Source organism: Oncorhynchus mykiss, chromosome 2, assembly GCF_057628025.1.
Source record: "Oncorhynchus mykiss isolate SJ-2025 chromosome 2, ASM5762802v1, whole genome shotgun sequence".
In the NCBI taxonomy this organism is placed as follows: domain Eukaryota; kingdom Metazoa; phylum Chordata; class Actinopteri; order Salmoniformes; family Salmonidae; genus Oncorhynchus; species Oncorhynchus mykiss.
In genome coordinates, this window is record NC_143023.1 from 55,291,883 (window position 1) to 55,311,017 (window position 19,135).

Sequence of the window (19,135 nt, forward strand, 5' to 3'; positions counted from 1 at the left end):
AAGAAACCCTACTCTACTTCAGTCATACCGAGTCTGCCTCTGACAACCCCCCTCCGCTCCACTCCCCGCTCTCCTGCCCATCCCCTACCCCCCGTGCTGCTATAGCCAGATTGTGAAAGAAAGAGGGAGGGACAGAGGGAGAGAGAAAGAGTGAGGCCTGAAGTATGCGGTCAAAATGTCAACCCGAGTTGTACAACAGGAAATGTCTCCAATACACTGGGATTAGGTTTGGAAGAAGTGGGAGAGAAGAAATCCAAAAAGGTATTTTCAGCTCCTACTGCGAGCATTAAACATGTGGAAATTGAGTTAGCTTGGTGGGGGAAGAAAAGAGTGAGCAGAATTTGCTATTGGAAATAGTTTTACGGCTTGCGTAACATTTGCTGCCAGGCTACTAAAAGAGAGCTTGAAGAAGAGAGAAGCTGTTTGATGTGTTAATATCGGATCCTTCAAAGGATATGAAGTTGCTCTCCTCTCTTCCTCATATGTCCAATATTTTCCGCCTCTGAGGAGGTCCAGGGAGGCTCGTGGAAACACAGACACTGGCTGATCTGTTTTCGATTCCCCACTGTTTGAGTACTGTATGTGGCACATTTTCAGGATTCCTTTTTCTTCTCAGTCTCCTGTATGACTGTCACGTTGATATATATTCTACATCCCAAATGGCACCCTATTCCCTATATTTGGGTCAAAAGTAGTGCTCTATAAAGGGAATAGGGTTTCATTTGGGACGCAGATTAAAATGTTTTCACGTGCTGTTCCTCATTCCACAATTCCACAAATTCCTCATTTGTATTCAGAATAAATATGGTATGCCAATGTCATACTCTCAACAGACAAACACTGATAATGTGTTCAGATGCAGTAGTGTAATAACATAATAGCGTAATCTAATTGAAACAAAGACTTTGCGGCAGAAACATATCCCTGTGACCTTGCTTTTATTGAATGACACAACATTCACTTTTCACAAACTGCTGTTCCCACTTCCCAAGCCTATCTTCCCAATGTATGGAACAACCAAATCAACAGCATGGGTTTATCAACCGTGCCTGACCCTTGCCACAGGGGAGTGTCCACCCTCACCGCCTGGGTTGGTCTTGCTGTTATTGTGCTAGTGGATGACTGTTGGTAGGTTGGCGGCTCTCTGATGGGAAGCTGAAAGTGCATGAACTTTTGAATGTCCCGTTCCTCCAGGCTGGTGGCTTTAGTGTGGATATCACACAGTCTCTCTCTCTCTCGCTCTCTCTCTTTCGCTCTCTGCCACCCCATCCATATGTTATGGTGAAGAGACATTCAACAAACTCCTTTGTGTGTCAGTTCACATGTTAATGCTTGTTAGGACTCCCGACCATGGCCTGAGTGTGTTGTGGGAGAGAGAGGACCATTAGACACCTGTGCTGTTGACATACTTGGACACCTCTGTTGACAGCTCTCTCAGAGCAGGGACAGGGTATGGGACATTCTGCTAAGTTTTACTATTGAATGTGTGTGTGTGTGTGTGTGTGTGTGTGTGTGTGTGTGTGTGTGTGTGCGCACGCACGCATGTGTATAGTGTGTATGTGAGTGTGAGCCTGTACTCAGGGCCTCGGCGGTGGAGCTAGCTTTGAGTGCCGCCAGCTGTTGAGTAGACGGGTCTGCCTGTCAAGGGCAGCTGCTATTTGTCAAACCAGAGAGCCCGCCTGTCATCACTCCAGGGCAGAACGCTGCGCTGCTATTGGTCATGTGGGCCAGGGTACTGTAAACACTGCACCGGAAGGAGGAGACACCACACTGTGGGGCTGCAGGCACCAGGCAAAAATCATTTCCCTTCACGCTAGACTTGCTTGCCACAGCCGGAGAAGGAAAACAAACGCTCTACGTTTACATGCTGCGGGCGTACTACCTTGACCAAACGACTCTCACTCTTTACAGTGAATAAGAAAGGTCAAGTGATTAAATCAATGGAATAAAATAACACTGCCTGTGTTCATACACCTCATCTCCCCCCTATCCTCCTCTTCCTCTCCCTCTCCAGTGTTAAAACAGACCACATGGTCCCACTACAAACATTGTTTTGCAAGGTGGTGCTGATGAGTCAGTCGAGGGGAAGGCCAAGAGTGTGGCTGTGCATCCCTTCGGACTCAGAGATTTGTGTGTTTTTGAACAGCTGTAACTGCCATTCTCTGCCATCAAAAACCTTAAATGATAACAAATAATGTAGCAAACCCAGTGATGAAGTGCAAATGAATTATTTCATTTCAGTATTTTTTTCTAGAATTATCCCAGTAATTGAATTTTCAATAGTGAACAGATCAGTTGTGTGTGTTCACTGGGTGTGTGTGCGTGATTGTGTGTTTAAAAAATATATACTGTATGTTACTTATTTTAACTTCATTTTTTTACATGGTGGCACAGATAAGTCCACAAGGAGGGTCTCCAACTTTAGCTCAGCATGATACACCAGGGCTGCGTCGCAAAATGGCACCCTATTCCCCACTTTTGACCAGAGCCCTATATAGTGCACTTGAGCCCTATTGGCCTTGCTCAAAAGTAGTGCACCAAAGAGGTTATAGGGTGCCATTTGGGACACTACCCTGGTGTATCATGCAGAGATAAAGTAGGAGACCCACCTTTCTAATCGCTTAAGTGGGCTCCCTGCACGTTTCCGTGGACATTTATTACAGGGGATTTACTCCAAGTATGATGAACGAGGGAACAGGATGGTAAGCACTCCTCTGCCACAACGGCTGCAGGCGCATTACGCTCATCACTCTCTGACCTGAATGTAACCTGCTAGGGGTAGTGCATCATCATGGTGACAGGGGGGTGGGGTGGAGGAGAGGAGAGGAGGGGGGGGGGGGGGGTATACTGTGTTTAACATGCATGAGAGGGCGGAAAATGGCAGTGTGTGCCAGGAGGTGTTTATGTTTTTGTCATACTAGTGTGTGTGTGTGTGTGTGTGTGTGTGTACTTACGTATGTCTGAAGAGTACGTGGGTGTGTAAACTATGCATGACGGTGCGTATGTAGCGCCAATCTATTCCAGCAGACAGGTTGTATGAGAAGCTCCTCTTTCGTTTGTGACATCAGTTGCTCTTTTATACGTGACAAAAGGCATGACAACAACACCAAAGCCTAGAGCCCTCACTGCCGGAGACCCCCATTTGATGCACGGCTTCATGCTTGTCTTCATGCCTTAGGGCTCTGGTCAAATGTAGTGCACTATAAAGAGAATGGAGTGCCATTTGGAACGCAGCCCTTCTTGTCTTTCCCCATTGCAAATCACACGCCATTTCTCGCATCCTGTTCTTTGTTGCCCTTCTCTGTGAAATTAGGCTGTCCACAGAGATAAGAGAAAAGGAACATCTGCAATGTGAAGCAAGCTAAGGAAGCGCTAGCTCCGTACACTGCAATGTCGGTTTACCATGACAATGCGGCACAGATGACACAAAGGCAGGGAGAAAACCAAGAGGATGGCTTTCCCTTTATCCCCCCTCATTACTCTTCCCCATCTCCCTTTAACAGCTCATTAGAATGACTGATTAATTAGCATAGCGAGCGCCAGACGGACCAGAGAGGGGAATCAAATGAAAATGTAAATTCCGCTCCTCACTTCCCTAGCTCGCGATGAGACGGGCATTGATTAAACATGTAATCAGGGGTAAGACACACACACAAGGCCTTGGATGCATGTATTCGCACACACACGTACACACATACGGTGGGGTCTGAAATTATTTACACCATTGATGAAGATTAGCAAAAATGACTGTATATATATAAAAAAAATCAAAATACTGAGCTATATTGTATGCGCCAAAAAAATGGGAAATCATATTTAATACTAATGTCACACTCTGGCCGATAGTCGCTGTGACTACACACAATTCAGTACTGTAGATCTGACTACACAACCCTACTCTCTTAAAAAAAGGGTTATTTGGGGTTCTATATTTAACCTTTCTGTACTTTGGATGGGTTCCCTATGTTAATCTAATGAAGGCAAATAACCTTGTGGGTTCTATCACTACCACAGAGTATAATGTATAATGGATTTTAGCCAACAACAGCTAAATAAAGCTGACAGTCACATCAAACTCTTAAATGAAACTTAACTAGTGTCACGTCCTGACCTAAGTTCCTTTTTTATGTCTCTATTTTGTTTGGTCAGGGTGTGAGTTGGGGTGGGCATTCCATGTTTTGTTCTAGGTTTTGTACTTCTATGTGTTTGGCCTGGTATGGTTCCCAATCAGAAGCAGCTGTCAATCCTTGTCTCTGATTGAGAACCATACTTAGGTAGCCTGTTTCCACCTGTGTTTGTGGGTAGTTGTTTTCCGTTTTGTATCTGTACCAGACAGAACTGTTTCGGTTATTCTTTTTGTCATTTTCGAATTTAGTGTTCAGTTGCTAATAAATTAATTATGAACACGTACAACGCTGCACCTTGGTCCTCACCTTCTTCTCTTGAATGCCGTGACAGAACTACCCACCACCAAAGGACCAAGCAGCGTGGAGGAATGGACTCCTGGACATGGGAGGAAATCTTGGACGGCAAGGGACCATGGGCACAGCCGGGAGAGTATCATCGTCCTAAAGAGGAGCTGGATGCAGCCAAAGTGGAGCGGCGACGCTACGAGGAGTTTGCTCGAGGAACTGTGCACAAGAGGCAGCCCCAGAATTGTTTTGGGGGGGTACACGGGGAGATTGGCGAAGTCAGGTAGGAGACCTGAGCCAACTCCCCGTGCTTACCGTGGCGAGAGAGTGACCGGGCAGGCACCGTGTTATGCGGTGAAGCGCACAGTGTCCCCAGTGCGCACGCATAGTCCGGTGCGCTACATCGCAGCTCCTCGAACCGGCCGGGCTAGTGGACATCGAGCCAGGAGGGATGAAGCCAGCTCAGCGCATCTGGTCTCCAGGGCGTCTCCTCGGCCCGGGTTATATGGCACCAGCCCTACGCACGGTGTCCCCTGTTCGCCAGCACAGCCCAGTGTGGCCTGTTCCAACTCTCCGCACTTGCCGGGCTACCAGCCAGGACGGCTTGTGCAGGCTCGTTGCTCGAGACCTCCAGTGCGCCTCCACGGCCCAGTGCATCCTGTGCCTCGGCCAAGGAAGAGGCCGCCTGTATGTCTCCCCAGCCTGGTGAGTCCTGTGCCTGCTCCGAGAACCAAGTCTCCCTCCTGTCCGGAGACGCCAGAGCTGCCCTCCTGTCCGGAGCCGCCAGAGCCGCCCTCCTGTCTGGAGCCGCCAGAGCCGCCCGTCTGTCCGGAGGCGCCAGAGCAGCCCGTCTGTCCGGAGCCGCTAGAGTCCTGCGCCTGTCCGGCGCCACCAGAGTCTCCCTCCTATTCGGGGCCCGCTGTAAGGGTCCCCAGTCCGGGGTCGGCGGTGAGGGTCGCCACTCCAGAGGCGCCACATAAGTGGGCCAAGACTAAGGTGGAGTGGGGTCTACGTCCCGCACCAGAGCCACCACCGCGGTGAAATGCCCACCCAGACCCTCCCATATAGGTTCAGGTTTTGCGGCCGGAGTCCGCACCTTTGGGGGGGGGGGTACTCTCACGTCCTGACCTAAGTTCCTTTTTATGTCTATTTTTTTGGTCAGGGAGTGAGTTGGGATGGGCATTCTATGTTTTCTTCTAGGTTTTGTACTTCTATGTGTTTGGCCTGGTATGGTTCCCAAACAGAGGCAGCTGTCAATTGTTGTCTCTGATTGAGAACCATACTTAGGTAGCCTGTTTCCACCTGTGTTTGTGGGTAGTTGTTTTCCGTATCGTATCTGTACCAGACAGAACTGTTTCGGTTATTCTTTTTGTCATTTTCGTATAATTATGAACACGTACCACACTGCACCTTGGTCCTCACCTTCTTCTCTTGAATGCCGTGACAATTAGCTGCCTTTTAATTTGTTTTAGCTGTTTTGCATTGACAGTTATATCCATATAAATTATGCTGCTGCATGATTTAGCCTGGTCAAAAAAATGCCTACCTGTCTCTTTGAATTTGTATTTTGCAACATTGTTGCCCAAGTCGGAGGGACAAACAGCAATGTTCATATAAACCTCTGTTGTTGCAAACTATACTGAACAAGAATGTGTGTTAGTCCCATGTTGAAATAAAATATCACAGAAATGTTCCATATGTACAAAAAGCTTATATCTCCCAGATTCTGTGCAAAAATGAGTTAGCAAAATAATCCATCCACCTGACAGGTGTGGCATATCAAGAAGCTGAATATTCAGCATGATCATTACACAGGTGCACCTTGTGCTTGGGGACAATAAAAGGCCACTCTAAAATGTGCAGTTTTGTAACACAACACAATGCCATAGATGTCTCAACTTTTGAGGGAGAGTGCAATTGGCATGCTGACTGCAAGAATGTCCTCCAGAGTTGTTGCCAGAGAATGTTATGTTAATTTCTCTACCATAAGCCGCATCCAATGTTGTTTTAGAGAATTTGTCAGTACGTCCAACTGGCCTCACAACCGCAGACCACGTGTATGGCATTGTGTGGGCGAGCGGTTTGCTGATGTCAATGTTGTGAACAGAGTCCTGGCCCCATGGTGCCGGTGGGGTTACGGTATGGGCAGGCATATGCTGCGGACAACAAACACAATTTAAATTTATTGATGGCAATTCGAATGTACAAAAATACTGTGGCGAGTTCCTGAGGCCCATTGTGAGGTCCATTTATTTTAGTAAGGTATCTGTGACCAACAGATGCATATCTGTATTCCCAGTCATGTGAAATCCATAGATTAGGGCCTAATTTATTTATTTGAATTGACTGATTTTCTCATATGAACTGTAACTCATTAATATCTTTGAAATGATTGCTTGTTGCGTTTATATTTTGTTCAGTATAAATGCTAGATAGAAGCCTTTTTGGTCAATTCAAATTCTCAAATTCTAAAGGTCCACCAGGCACCAACTGCCATTCCAGCATGAAGACGCAAGAGTACGTGGTTGCAAATACCCTACCAATAAACATGTTATTATTCAATTTAATAAGGTAGGCAAAGTTGACTTGAATTTGAGCACCATTTGTATGCTAGCAAGCTAACGTTAGACAGGAAAGTTGTCGGGATGTCACGTGTCCAACATATTTCAGTATACTCGTAACAACCTAAACATAACAAAACGTCTACTTATTTCAGTACACTCGTAACAACCTAAACATTACGAAACGTCTACTCAATCAAATAAGCCACATGTAGCAAATAAGTCATTACATTGTTCAAATCAAATGTTATTTGTCAAATACACATATTTGGCAGATGTTATTGTGTAGCGAAATGCTTGTGTTCCTAGCTCCAACAGTGCAGTAATATCTAACAATTCACAACAATAGACACATCTCAAAGTAAAAGAATGGAATTAAGAAATATATAAATATTAGGAAGAGCAATGTCTCTGTGGCAATGATTAAAATACAGTAGAATACAGTATATACATATTGTATGAATAAAACAGTATGTGAACATTATTAAAGTGACCAGTGTTCCATTATTAAAGTGACCAGTGTTTCCATGTCTGTGTACATAGGGCCGCGGCCTCTAAGGTCCAGGGTTGAGTAACCGGGTTGTAGCCGGCTAGCGACAGTGACTAAGTTCAGGGCAGGGTACTGGGTGGAGGCCGGCGAGTGATGGCTATTTAACAGTCTGATGGCCTTGAGATAGAAGCTGTTTTTCAGTCTCTCGGTCCCAGCTGTGAATCACCTGTACTGACCTTGCCTTCTGGATGATAACGGGGTGAACAGGCCGTGGCTCGGGTGGTTGATGTCCTTGATGATCTTTTTGGCCTTCCTGTGACATCGGGTGCTGTAGGTGTCCTGGAGGGCAGGCAGAGCGCCCCCGGTGATGCATTGGGCAGACGACGCAGAAGTTTGTGAGGGTCTGAAGGGCCAAGCGTAATTTCTTCAGCCTCCTGAGAACTAGAGCCCACTGTCCTCAGGAGCAGGTTGCATCTGTGTTAACCTCAAAGCAGTCGAAGAAGGTGTTTAGCTTGTCCGGGAGCAAAATATCGGTGTCTGAGACGTGGCTGGTTTTCCCTTTGTAATCTGTGATTGCTTGCAGTCCCTGTCACATACGTCTCGTGTCTGAGCCATTGAATTGTGACTTTGTCTCTGTGCTGATGTTTTGTCTGTTTGATTGCCTTATGGAGGGTATAACTGCACTATTTGTATTAAACCATACTCCCAGTCACCTTGCCGTAGTTAAATGAGGTGGTTCGCGCTTTCAGTTTTGTGCGAATGCTGCCATTAATCCACGGTTTTCGGTTTGGATAGGTTTTAAAAACCTAGAGCTGCCGCTTTCAAGTAGCGGGACTCTAAGACAGAACCCAAACCGGCTGCGCACGTGTGCCATTGTGCGCTATCGTGCATAAATTTATTTTGTCCCCCTACACCAAACGCGATCACGCCACGCAGGTTAAAATATCAAAACAAACTCTGAAACAATGACATTAACTTGGGGACAGGTCGAAAAGCATTAAACATGTATTGCAATATAGCTAGTTAGCTTGCACTTGCTAACTAATTTGTCCTGGGATATAAACATTGAGTTGTTATTTTACCTGAAATGCACAAGGTCCTCTACAATTAATCCACACATAAAACGGTCAACCGAATCGTTTCTAGTCATCTCTCCTCCTTCCAGGCTTTTTCATCTTTGAACTTATATGGTGATTGGCATCTACACTTTCATATTATTACCACGACAACCGGCAAAACATTTAGTCTTTCAATCACCCAAGTGGGTATAACCAATGAGGAGATGGCACGTGGGTACTTGCTTCTATAAACCAATGAGGAGATCGGAGAGGCAGGACTTGCAGCGCAATCTGCGTCAGAAATAGGAATGACTTCTATTTTAGCCCTTGGCAACGCAGACGCTCGTTGGCACGCGCATGCAGTGTGGGTGCAATAATTGAATAACATAGATTCACATCAACACCATTATCCCAGAAACCCTAGGCCCCCTCCAATTTGCATACCCCCCCAACAGATCCACAGATGATGCAATCTCTATTACGCTCCACACTGCATTTTCCCAAAAGGAACACCTATGTGAGAATGCTATTCATTGACTACAACTCAGTGTTCAACACTATAGTGCTCTAAAAGCTCATCAATAAGCTAAGGACCCTGGGACTAAACTTCTCCCTCTGCAACTGGATCCTGGACTTCCTGACTGATGACACAACAGTGGTAGGCCTGATCACCTACAATGAAGAAACAGCCTATAGGAAAGAGGTCAGAGACCTGGCCTTGTGGTGCCAGGACAACAACCTCTCCCTCGGTGTGATCAAGACAAAGGAGATGATTGTGGACTACAGGAAAAAGAGGACTGAGCACACCCCCATTCTCATCGACGGGCTGCAGTGGAGCAGGTTGAGAGCTTTAAATTCTCTTTGCTCTTAACCAAATTCGACACTCTCTCATTGACCTCCATACAAACACTCCCATGTTGGTGAGCGAAGAAAATAAAAAAAACACCTGCTAGAGAACACAGATTTTGGCCTCCGTTATCCCTCTCGCTTCACCTTTTCCTCTATGTTAAAACAAAGGCTTCAACGGAGCTCTGCCACAGTCTCCCAACAAACGTCACTTTCGCTGGGCGTGCCACACCTCAAACAAAGGAAACAGGTTACAGGGACAGGGAAAACAAGAAGCCAATCACGTTACTCAATAATTCAAGCAATAAACAAGCGCTAAATTAAAGCTCATGGGCTGAAGCATGCATAGTAATCAAGGGGGATTTGTCACACCAGTGACATGTCAATGACATCATGAACTTTACTCAGTACCAGGACATTATAGCCAAAAACCTGTTTGCCTCTGCCAGGAGGTTGAAACTTGGCCAAAAGTGGATCTTCCAGCAAGACAATTACCCCAATCACCCATCAAAGTCCACAAAGAAACTATTTGCAATGGCCATCTCAGTCTCCAGACTTGAAACCCATTGAAAATCTGTGGTTTGAATTGAAGATGGCATTCCAAAAGCGCACAATAAGGATTTCAAGGATCTGGAAGGATTCTGTCAATTTTATGAGTTGTTTTCTACAACTCATAAAATGTTTTAGAAAAAAAGCCTCAGTGCCGTTCTCCTCAAAAGGTGAGTTATTGAAAGGTATTGAAAACAGGGGTGTCAATCATTTTGTAAACCTACCTTAACAAATATATATATATTACTTGTTAAACAAAATGTTTATTTGAGCAATTGTATTAATATTAAATAATATAATTTCCCAATTTTTTGGAGCATACAATATAGCTTAGCATTTTAATAATTTATTTTATACAGTCATTTTTGCTAATCTTCATCAAGGGTGCCAACAATATCGGATCCCACTGTACACACATGCATAAACGCACACAGCACGCACACACACACACACACACACACACACACACACACACACACACACACACACACACACACACATTCTCCCACACAGGTGATCCGAGAGGCTTCTTCTTTAAGCATGTTGATTTATCTGATCCCGTTCTCCCCACTAGGCATTATGTGTCACATTGTCAGGTTGTGCGCCACTGGTGTAGAAGTCAGGTGCAGGAGAGCAGAGAGTTGTGATCAGGCGCACACTTTATTTGGCAGAAGCAAACAACAGACGGACGCAACAGTGTCCAACAAACCTCCAGCCAAAGGCAAAAGTGAAAAGCGCAACAAAGTCACAAAGATGCAAAATGTTTAACAATTAAACATACTACTGGTTGAACATGGTACCCGGAGAAAAAAACAGCCTGGCTCGTCACACAAAATACGTAACACAAACAATTCCACACAAAGACTTGGGGGGAACAGAGGGAATATGTATGTAGTGTGATTAGGGAATGTAAACCAGGTGTGCGGGGAAACAAGACAAAACACATGGAACAATGAAAAGCGGAGCGGCGATGGCTAGAAGGCCGGTGACGTCGACCGCCGAACGCCGCCAGAACAAGGAGAGGAGCCGACTTCGGCGGAAGTCGTGACATACATTCAAGCATCTGAGCCGTTGTGGTCTTGAATCAAGCTCATAGATTTGTCATCCTAATGACTGATTTACAACTGTAAGCAAGGGAAATGTGTGTTCCTGATACAGCCTGTTAATTTAGGACTGCAGCCATGTTTGCATGACAGACAGCGTGGCTCTGAGAGCAAATCAACAGTGCTCTGTTCCCTCGCTGGGCCGTCTGCTGTTTACCACTCAAACCAGGGAGAGGAGACATGGGGAGAGACCGAGAGAGCTCTCGCTCAAGAGAGCGCGAGAGAGAGAGAGCGAGAGAGAGCGAGAGAGAGGAGAGAGAGAGAGCGAGAGAGAGGAGAGAGAGAGAGCGAGAGAGAGAGAGAGAGAGAGAGAGCAAACAGATATAGCTTAGCATTTGAAGAGAGCAGACAGAAAGGCAGAACGAGAGAGAAAGAAAAAAAATGAGTCCTGCCTGCTTCAAAATGGAAGCTGTTCCTGTGTGTGGACGAATCGTAACCCAGTGTGAGTGCAGTGTGCACAGAGCGGAAGAGGCCATGAGAAAATGGAGTGTCGACCCTGACTGCAGGCCTCACTATGTGAAAATGATCCCATTAATTCAGTTACCCCTGGCCTCCCTGTGCTGACTGCCTCGCAGAGCCGACAAGATGATTCCCTCTGTCATGTTAAAGGCAACATGATCATATCCTTGTTGCCCGGATAACCAGCTCAGAATGCCTCTGTGGAGTGGGAAGAGCGAGTATCATCCCTCCTCCTTCCTGCTTTTCCTCCCACCTTACAGAAGGAGAGTAAACATGAGAGGTTATCTCTGCGCTGCTGTGTGACAAATAGCATGACACGTTTGCTGTAATATGCACTGGTTCTCCCTTTCCTGCCGCTGTTGGTTGGTGTCTCTCTAATAACAGTGTGCTGCCCCCGCCATTAGCCTCTAACACACACTGAGTGAGCACTAACACTATCGCTGAGGCATGGGTAGACCTTGGACAGCCTGCTCATTAATAAGGCTTTTCTGCTGGCATTAAAACTGGCAAGATCTGCCCTCACTTCAGCGGCTATGTCAACTGTAAAAATGAAGGTTAGAGGATTATTATGTGTGTGTCAATTTCGACCAACCCACCCAACTAAAAAAATGGTCCAGCCCATCTGGCATTTGCCAAAATTGCCAGATAGCCAATCCGCGGCTGCACACACACACACACACACACACACACACACACACACACACACACACACAAACACAGACACGTGGAGGCTGGTGACTGGGCGACCCTACGTTATAGGTGCGGACCGCACAGAGATGACAAAGCCTTTCAGAAATCATCAGAGACAAATCATTTTAACCTAAAACATTTAATAAAGACATTTATAGTAAAATATTATGGGGAAGGCTGATGGTGTTGAGAAGGGATCACAGCAGCGATTGAATGAGGGTATGAGGCATGAGTTGAGGTGTTCAGAGGCTTGACTTCAGTGCAGTAAAGAGGTTGAGGTGTTCAGAGGCTTCAGTGCAGGACAGAATCATCATGGTGGATGTGTTGGAGAAGAGCTCAACTCTTCCACTGATGGCAGGACAGGATTTGACTGGGAAGACAAAAACAAGTACACAGTTACACAAAAGAGCTGAGAATGAGTTAGTCCAAATTGACTCTGCCATAGAGATCCTATTAAATTAGTGCAGATAAATTCTTCAAATTCATTATTTGATTTGATCTTATCACAGCACTGGCAAACCATGGTCGACCAACTCCCTGACCAAAATGGCTGACCTTTATTCTATTATAAAAGGTTAATGTCCCATCTAGTATTCTAATTCATAATTCTATGGACTCTACATACAGTAATGAAAGAAATTTAACAGGCCTACTCACAGTGCTTGAAGAGGAAACATTCAATGTGCCAGGGGATGAGCGGGAACATGAGACATGGCTTAATTTCATATCAGGAGAGATTTCCCAGCTAACTACAAACGTTTAGAGAATGTTCCCTTAAAACTTCTTCAGGATTGGTGGGTTCCCTGTGGGACGGTTGAGCTAATGTAGGCTAATGCGGTTATTATGAGGTTGTAAGTAACAAGAAAATTTCCCAGGACATAGACATATCTGATATTGTCAGAAAGATTTAATTATTGTTAATCTAACTGCACTGTCCAATTTACAGTAGCTATTACAGTGAAAGAAGGCCATGCTATTGTTTGAGGAGAGTGCACAATTTTGAACATGGAAAGTTATTAATAAACAAATTAGGCACATTTGGGCAGTCTTGACACAACATTTTGAACAGAAATGCAATGGTTCATTGGAACAGTCAAACACTTTGCACACATACTGCTGCCATCTATTGGCCAGAATCTAAATTGCACCTGGGCTGGCATAATACATTGTGGCCTTTCAAAGATTATGGTACAAAAACAATATAAAAATATATTTATTTTTTTTCTTCGTATTATTTTTCACCATATCTAATGTGTTATATTCTCCTACATTCATTTAACATTTCCACAAACTTCAAAGTGTTTCCTTTCAAATTGTACCAAGAATATGCATATCCTTGCTTCAGGGCCTGAGCTACAGGAAGTTAGATTTGGGTATGTCATTTTAGGCAAAAATTGAAAGGGGACAAATCTTAAGAGACTTAAGAGTCTCATTAGGTCATTAACTAGCGTTTCTAAAAGAATGTTCCTATGATGTGCAAGTAATGTTTCCAAGAGACCATTCCCTTAATGTCAAATAGTATTTACCCAGAATGTGGTTACCATGTTCTCAGAATATAAGATATTAATGTTCTAGGCACTATAAATAAGAACGTTGCAAGAACATCCATGTGTCCAGTTTTCTGTGGGTTTAGGAGAATATTCCATCAACGTCCCACCAAACATACACAGAACATGGTAGCCATGTTCTCAAAATATAAGGTATACATTTTCTAGACACGTTTTCATGGGAACGCTGCAAGAACATTTGTGTCAAAAGAAAAATTCATTACAACTCTTGCCGACCCAACCAAGGCCCTGATTGGATAACCACTGATCCACTGTGTGAGAGTAGGGTAACTCCCTTAGCCTGTGTTGAACCCAGGCCACCAGCACTAATGACCAACACCGTAACCACTGTGTTTGTTTCAAACTGTGTTAGTCACATGCTTCGTAAACAACAGGTGTGGTCTGCTTTCTTATGGGCCCTTCCCAACAATGCAAAGAGAAAGAAAATAGAGAAATATTAGAAAAGTTAAACACGTAGTAAGTGATAATAGATACACAATTAGTAACAATAAGTTGGCTACATACAAGGGGTACCAGTACCGAGCCAATGTGCAGGGGTACGAGGGAATTTAGGTATATATATTATATATTATATATAGTATATATATATATATTAGGTATATGTACATATATAACAAGGATTAATGTGACAGGTAGTAAACAGTAGCAGCAACGTATGTAATGAGTCAAAAAGGGTCAATGCAGATAGTTCGGGTAGCAATTTGGTGAACTATTTAACTAGCCATTTAGCACTCTAATGGCTTGGGGGTAGAAGCTGTTCAGGGTCCTGTTGGTTCCAGATTTGGTGCATCGGTACCGCTTGCCGTGCAGCAGCAGAAAGAACAGTCTATGACTTGGGTGGCTGGAGTCTTTGACAGTGATGTACTGGGATGTCTGCACTTCCCTCTGTAGTGGCTTGCGGTCGGATGCCAAGCAGTTGCCATATTTGAGCAACTGATTGAGGGCCCATGCCAAATCATTTCAGCCCCCTGAAGGGAAAGCGGCGTTGTCTTGCTCTCTTAACAACTGTGTTGGTATATTTGGACCATGATAGATCCTAACTGATGTGGATACTTCACTACACCGCTGGCTATGTGATTGGGGGTGTGCTCGGCCCTCCATTTCCTGTAGTCCACGATCAGCTCCTTTGTCTTGCTGACATTGAAGGGGAGATTGTTGTCCTGGCACCACACTGCCAGGTAACTGACTTCCTCCCTATAGGCTGTCTAATCGTCGTCGGTAATCAGGCCTCCCACCATGTCGTCGGCAAACTTAATGATGATGTTGGAGTCATGCACGGCCACGCAGTCGTCGGTGAATAGGGAGTACAGGAGGGGATTAAGCACACACCCTTGAGGGGGCCCCATGTTGAGGGTCAGCGTGGTGAATGTGTTGTTGCCTACCCTCACCACCTGGAGGCGTCCCGTCAGGAAGTCCAGGACCCTGTTGCAGACATAGCTGAAGTAGGGATGCTGAGGGTAAAACATAAGAGTTTTCTTCACTAGAGTAATGCACTAGGCCTTTACTAGTCCTGTATTTGTGGACCAATATAGCTGTAGCACGGGTCAAAAATAATAATCTGCACCTGCCCAATTCTCATGATAAGGGCATATTTTGACGGTATAGAGCAAACATACTATGGATAAGGCCACATAAAAAAAATAACAGAAAACCAAAACCCAGAAGTTACAGAATAAGACTATAGTATGATATGTCAGGAACTCTGACCAGACATATTCATACCTATGCCGTCTATGTTGCAAGATTGATGTAATTCTCTCCACGTCAACAAACTCCCCGCATAGACCTAACCATATATCTTTTGAGGGTGTATGTTCATTTTTCAGGCAATTTGTTACACATTTCCTTGCTGCTGCTGAAAGATAACCTATTCATTTCAGTGGCGAGGATTGGAGTGTATCCACAAGAACAATACTTATAAGGAGATGACATGGTTCTGGTTGAATAATAATACCTATGATGTCATGTATAACATGTAGAATTTCAGACCAAAAAGTGTCACAGCAGTCTAAGGCACTGCATTGCAGTGTTAGAGGCATTACTACAGACCCGGGTTCATTCCCGGGCTGTGCCACAACCAGCCGTGGCTGGGAGTCCCATAGGACGGTGCACAATTGGCCCAGTGTCATCCGGGTTAGGGGAGAGTTTGGCCGGTGGGGCTTTACTTGGCTCATCGTGCTCTAGCCACTCCTTGTGGCGGGCTGGGTGCCTGCGGGCTGACCCCGTTCTCCAGTTGAACGGTGTTTCCTCCGACACATTGGTGAAACTGGCTTTTGGGTTATGCTGGAGGGCGGTTAGGCGGTCATGTTTCGGAGGATGCATGATTCCACCTTTGCCTCTCATGAGCCCGATGGGGAGTTGCAGTGATGAGACAAGATCGAAAATTGGGGAGAAAAAGGGGGTATACCTATTTGTCCACACTGCCTCCAACACGTAGCAGATATTTCTTTGTTAATTTTATACATTTTATTAGGGCTTATAAAAAAACGATCTGGAACTCCCTTATTCATTTACATGTAGTAGCTTTATATAGTGTTTTCTATACCCTTACAAAAAAAATCCTACAGTTATCCTGCAGGAATTTGACCCTTTGTGAAGGATGTTTTGTCTCTGCTATGGTTAAATGAGATGACATTCTATTTTCAAATTGATTACCTAATGTTTAATTGATTACATGATTTAATTAAACCATGCAACAATTAAACCATTAATAACCTGGGGCATCACAGAAGCATTAGTTTATATAGAGCGGCTATCTCCCGAATCCACTCTTAAACCTCTCTGGGATATGTGGGACGCACCTGGCCAAAAGCCAGTGAAAATACAGAGCGCCAAATTCAAATAAATTACAAAAAAAATCCAACTTTCATGAAATCACACATGTAAGACACCAAATTAAAGCTATTGTTGTGAATCCAGCCAACAGATTTCAAAAAGGATTTTCGGCTAAATCAAACGATGCTATTATCTGAGGGTAGCACCTCCATAAACAAAGAGAGAAAGCATATTTCAACCTTGCAGGCGCGACACAAAACGCAGAAATAAAAATATAATTAATGCCTTACCTTTGACAAGCTTATTTTGTTGGCACTCCAATATGTCCCATAAACATCACAAATGGTCCTTTTGTTCGATTAATTCCGTCGCTATATATCCAAAATGCCCATTTATTTGGCGCGTTTGATCCAGAAATAACACCGGTTCCAACTTGCGCAACGTGACTACAAAATATCTCAAAAATTACCTGTAAACTTTGCCAAAACACTTCAAACTACTTTTGTAATACAACTTTAGGTATTTTAACGTAAATAATCGATAAAATTGAAGACGGGATGATCTGTGTTCAATTCTGGAGGAAAAGAAACTAGCTAGCTTTCTGGTTACGCGCCTCTATCTAACAGTACACTCCAAGTGACCCTCGTTCAAGATGGCCGTACTTCATCACACAAAGGAAAAACCTCAACCAATTTCTAAAGACTGGTGACATCCAGTGGAAGCGGTAGGAACTGCAAGAAGGTCCCTTAGAAATCTGGATTCTCAATGAAATCCCATTGAAAAGAGAGTGACCTCAAAAAAAAAATCTGAATGGTTTGTCCTACGGGGTTTCGCCTGCTAAATAAGTTATGTTATACTCACAGATATGTTTCAAACAGTTTTAGAAACTTCAGAGTGTTTTCTATCCAAATATACGAATAATATGCTAATATTATCTTCTGGGGATGAGTAGCAGGCAGTTGAATTTTGCAGTGTGTTGCTTCGGGCTAAGTTGATAACTACATGATAAGTCTACAGCTGCAAGGCACCAGCTTCGGGAAGTCTACAGGGATGACCTATGGACCTCTGTGGAGAAACTGGTGAGTACTGTACCTGTAGAGTCAAAAAGGCCTAAGAGTAAATGTTCCACTTTACTAAGGCTGGTATTTTGTTCGGACCCCTAAGTGATCCCAGCATAAATCCTCATAAATGTTCCATTGTACGTGTGTGCTTATGCTTACATAAGCGCACCGGCCAAGGGAAAGAACCAAGTATCCTGGTAGGTTACAACTTGTTTAGAATGAGTCTGAGGTCGATGACTGGAGGTCAGTAAGACTTGATGTCGACCTCAAGACGTATTAAGGGGACCTGCAGTAGTTTGACTACACGTCACTGTGTCTTACACCATTGTAGCGTTTATAGGTATGAAGGAGTATATTTCATAGCTATGTTATCCACAGAGGAGCTAACCTCACGACGGAAGTACTCTCTAAGCACTGAACCAGTCGTATGCGGGGGATTATGGTTCATGACTTCTAATAACTTTCCCCCTGAATGGAGGGTTCTATTTATTAGTGGCATGTGTGTTGACCATCAGAAGAGTGTTCTGGAGATTCCCCTACACGTGTTGAAATCTGAGTGACTACTAACTCCTCTGTCTCTATTATCAATAGCGATTTGACTTGTGAGGTCTCGAATCCGCCTACTGACTGTTGCTGGACTGACTGTGCTGGCATTGGTACTGGTACTCAAGGGGACCAGTTGTCCTACCTATTTATTCTGAAATATTATATATATATATACATACACACCGGAACACATGACTAGAGCACTTTACTAGTTGTATTGTAGTTAAAACTACACATGGCAAGGCATGACTATTTTTGCCATTTGTTTTGGAGGTGGACAAGTCCACTGGACTTCCTTTACGACCAGTGTGGTACACCTCAGTAATGTCTTCGATGTGTTCTAAGATTATCCCCGTCTAGGGGCCTGTCTGCTCCTCACTCTGTTCTCATAGGGGAGTTTGCTACTAGATTTGTTTTCTGTTCTGGCGGCCTCGTACGGTGTTGCATGTAGTCTCGACCCCCCCACCGGCCTCGATGAGGCTCATCATGGGTCTGGGCTACTATTCCCCCCTTTTGTGGCTCGGGACCCCCCCACCAGCGGTTGATGTTGGTATCCGAGGCACAAACAAAAAGGTCGGACCCTATGTACGAGTTGTTAGCCACCGCATTATGAGAATGGCTGCAACCTTTTAACCAAATCTCCTGGTGTTGGTGCTTCAAAATGCTCAGTGGCTGTCGAGGCCTGTCAGTCACCACAGTGTCCGCTCTGCGTGTGGCAACCTCTTCAGTACCTGCGAACTGAGACGAGGATATCTGTCTGTGATATCGCAAAGTGTTTCACCAGTGGGAGTCATCGGGTCAGTTGTGGGACTGACACCCTTAGTGTCATTGTAAGGGGTGACAGTCCCCCACAAAGAGGAAGATGTATCATTGGAAGCAGAGTACACTCTGCGCATTGCTGAAACGGCCGCAGTGCTGCAGAAGTGTCCGAAGGGCAAGATAAGTTCATCTCAACTACAGTATTGCATGACTTCAAGGAGGAGGGAAGTTGCTCATTCACAGAGACTGCTGGCTCGA

At 44.7% G+C, this 19,135-nt stretch overlaps 1 pseudogene; it reads left to right on the forward strand.

Annotated features, from left to right (window-relative positions):
- LOC149985152 (uncharacterized) overlaps positions 1-18,478 on the forward strand; it is a 96,047-nt pseudogene extending 77,569 nt beyond the window's left edge.
- Positions 18,479-19,135: the final 657 nt, after the last annotated feature.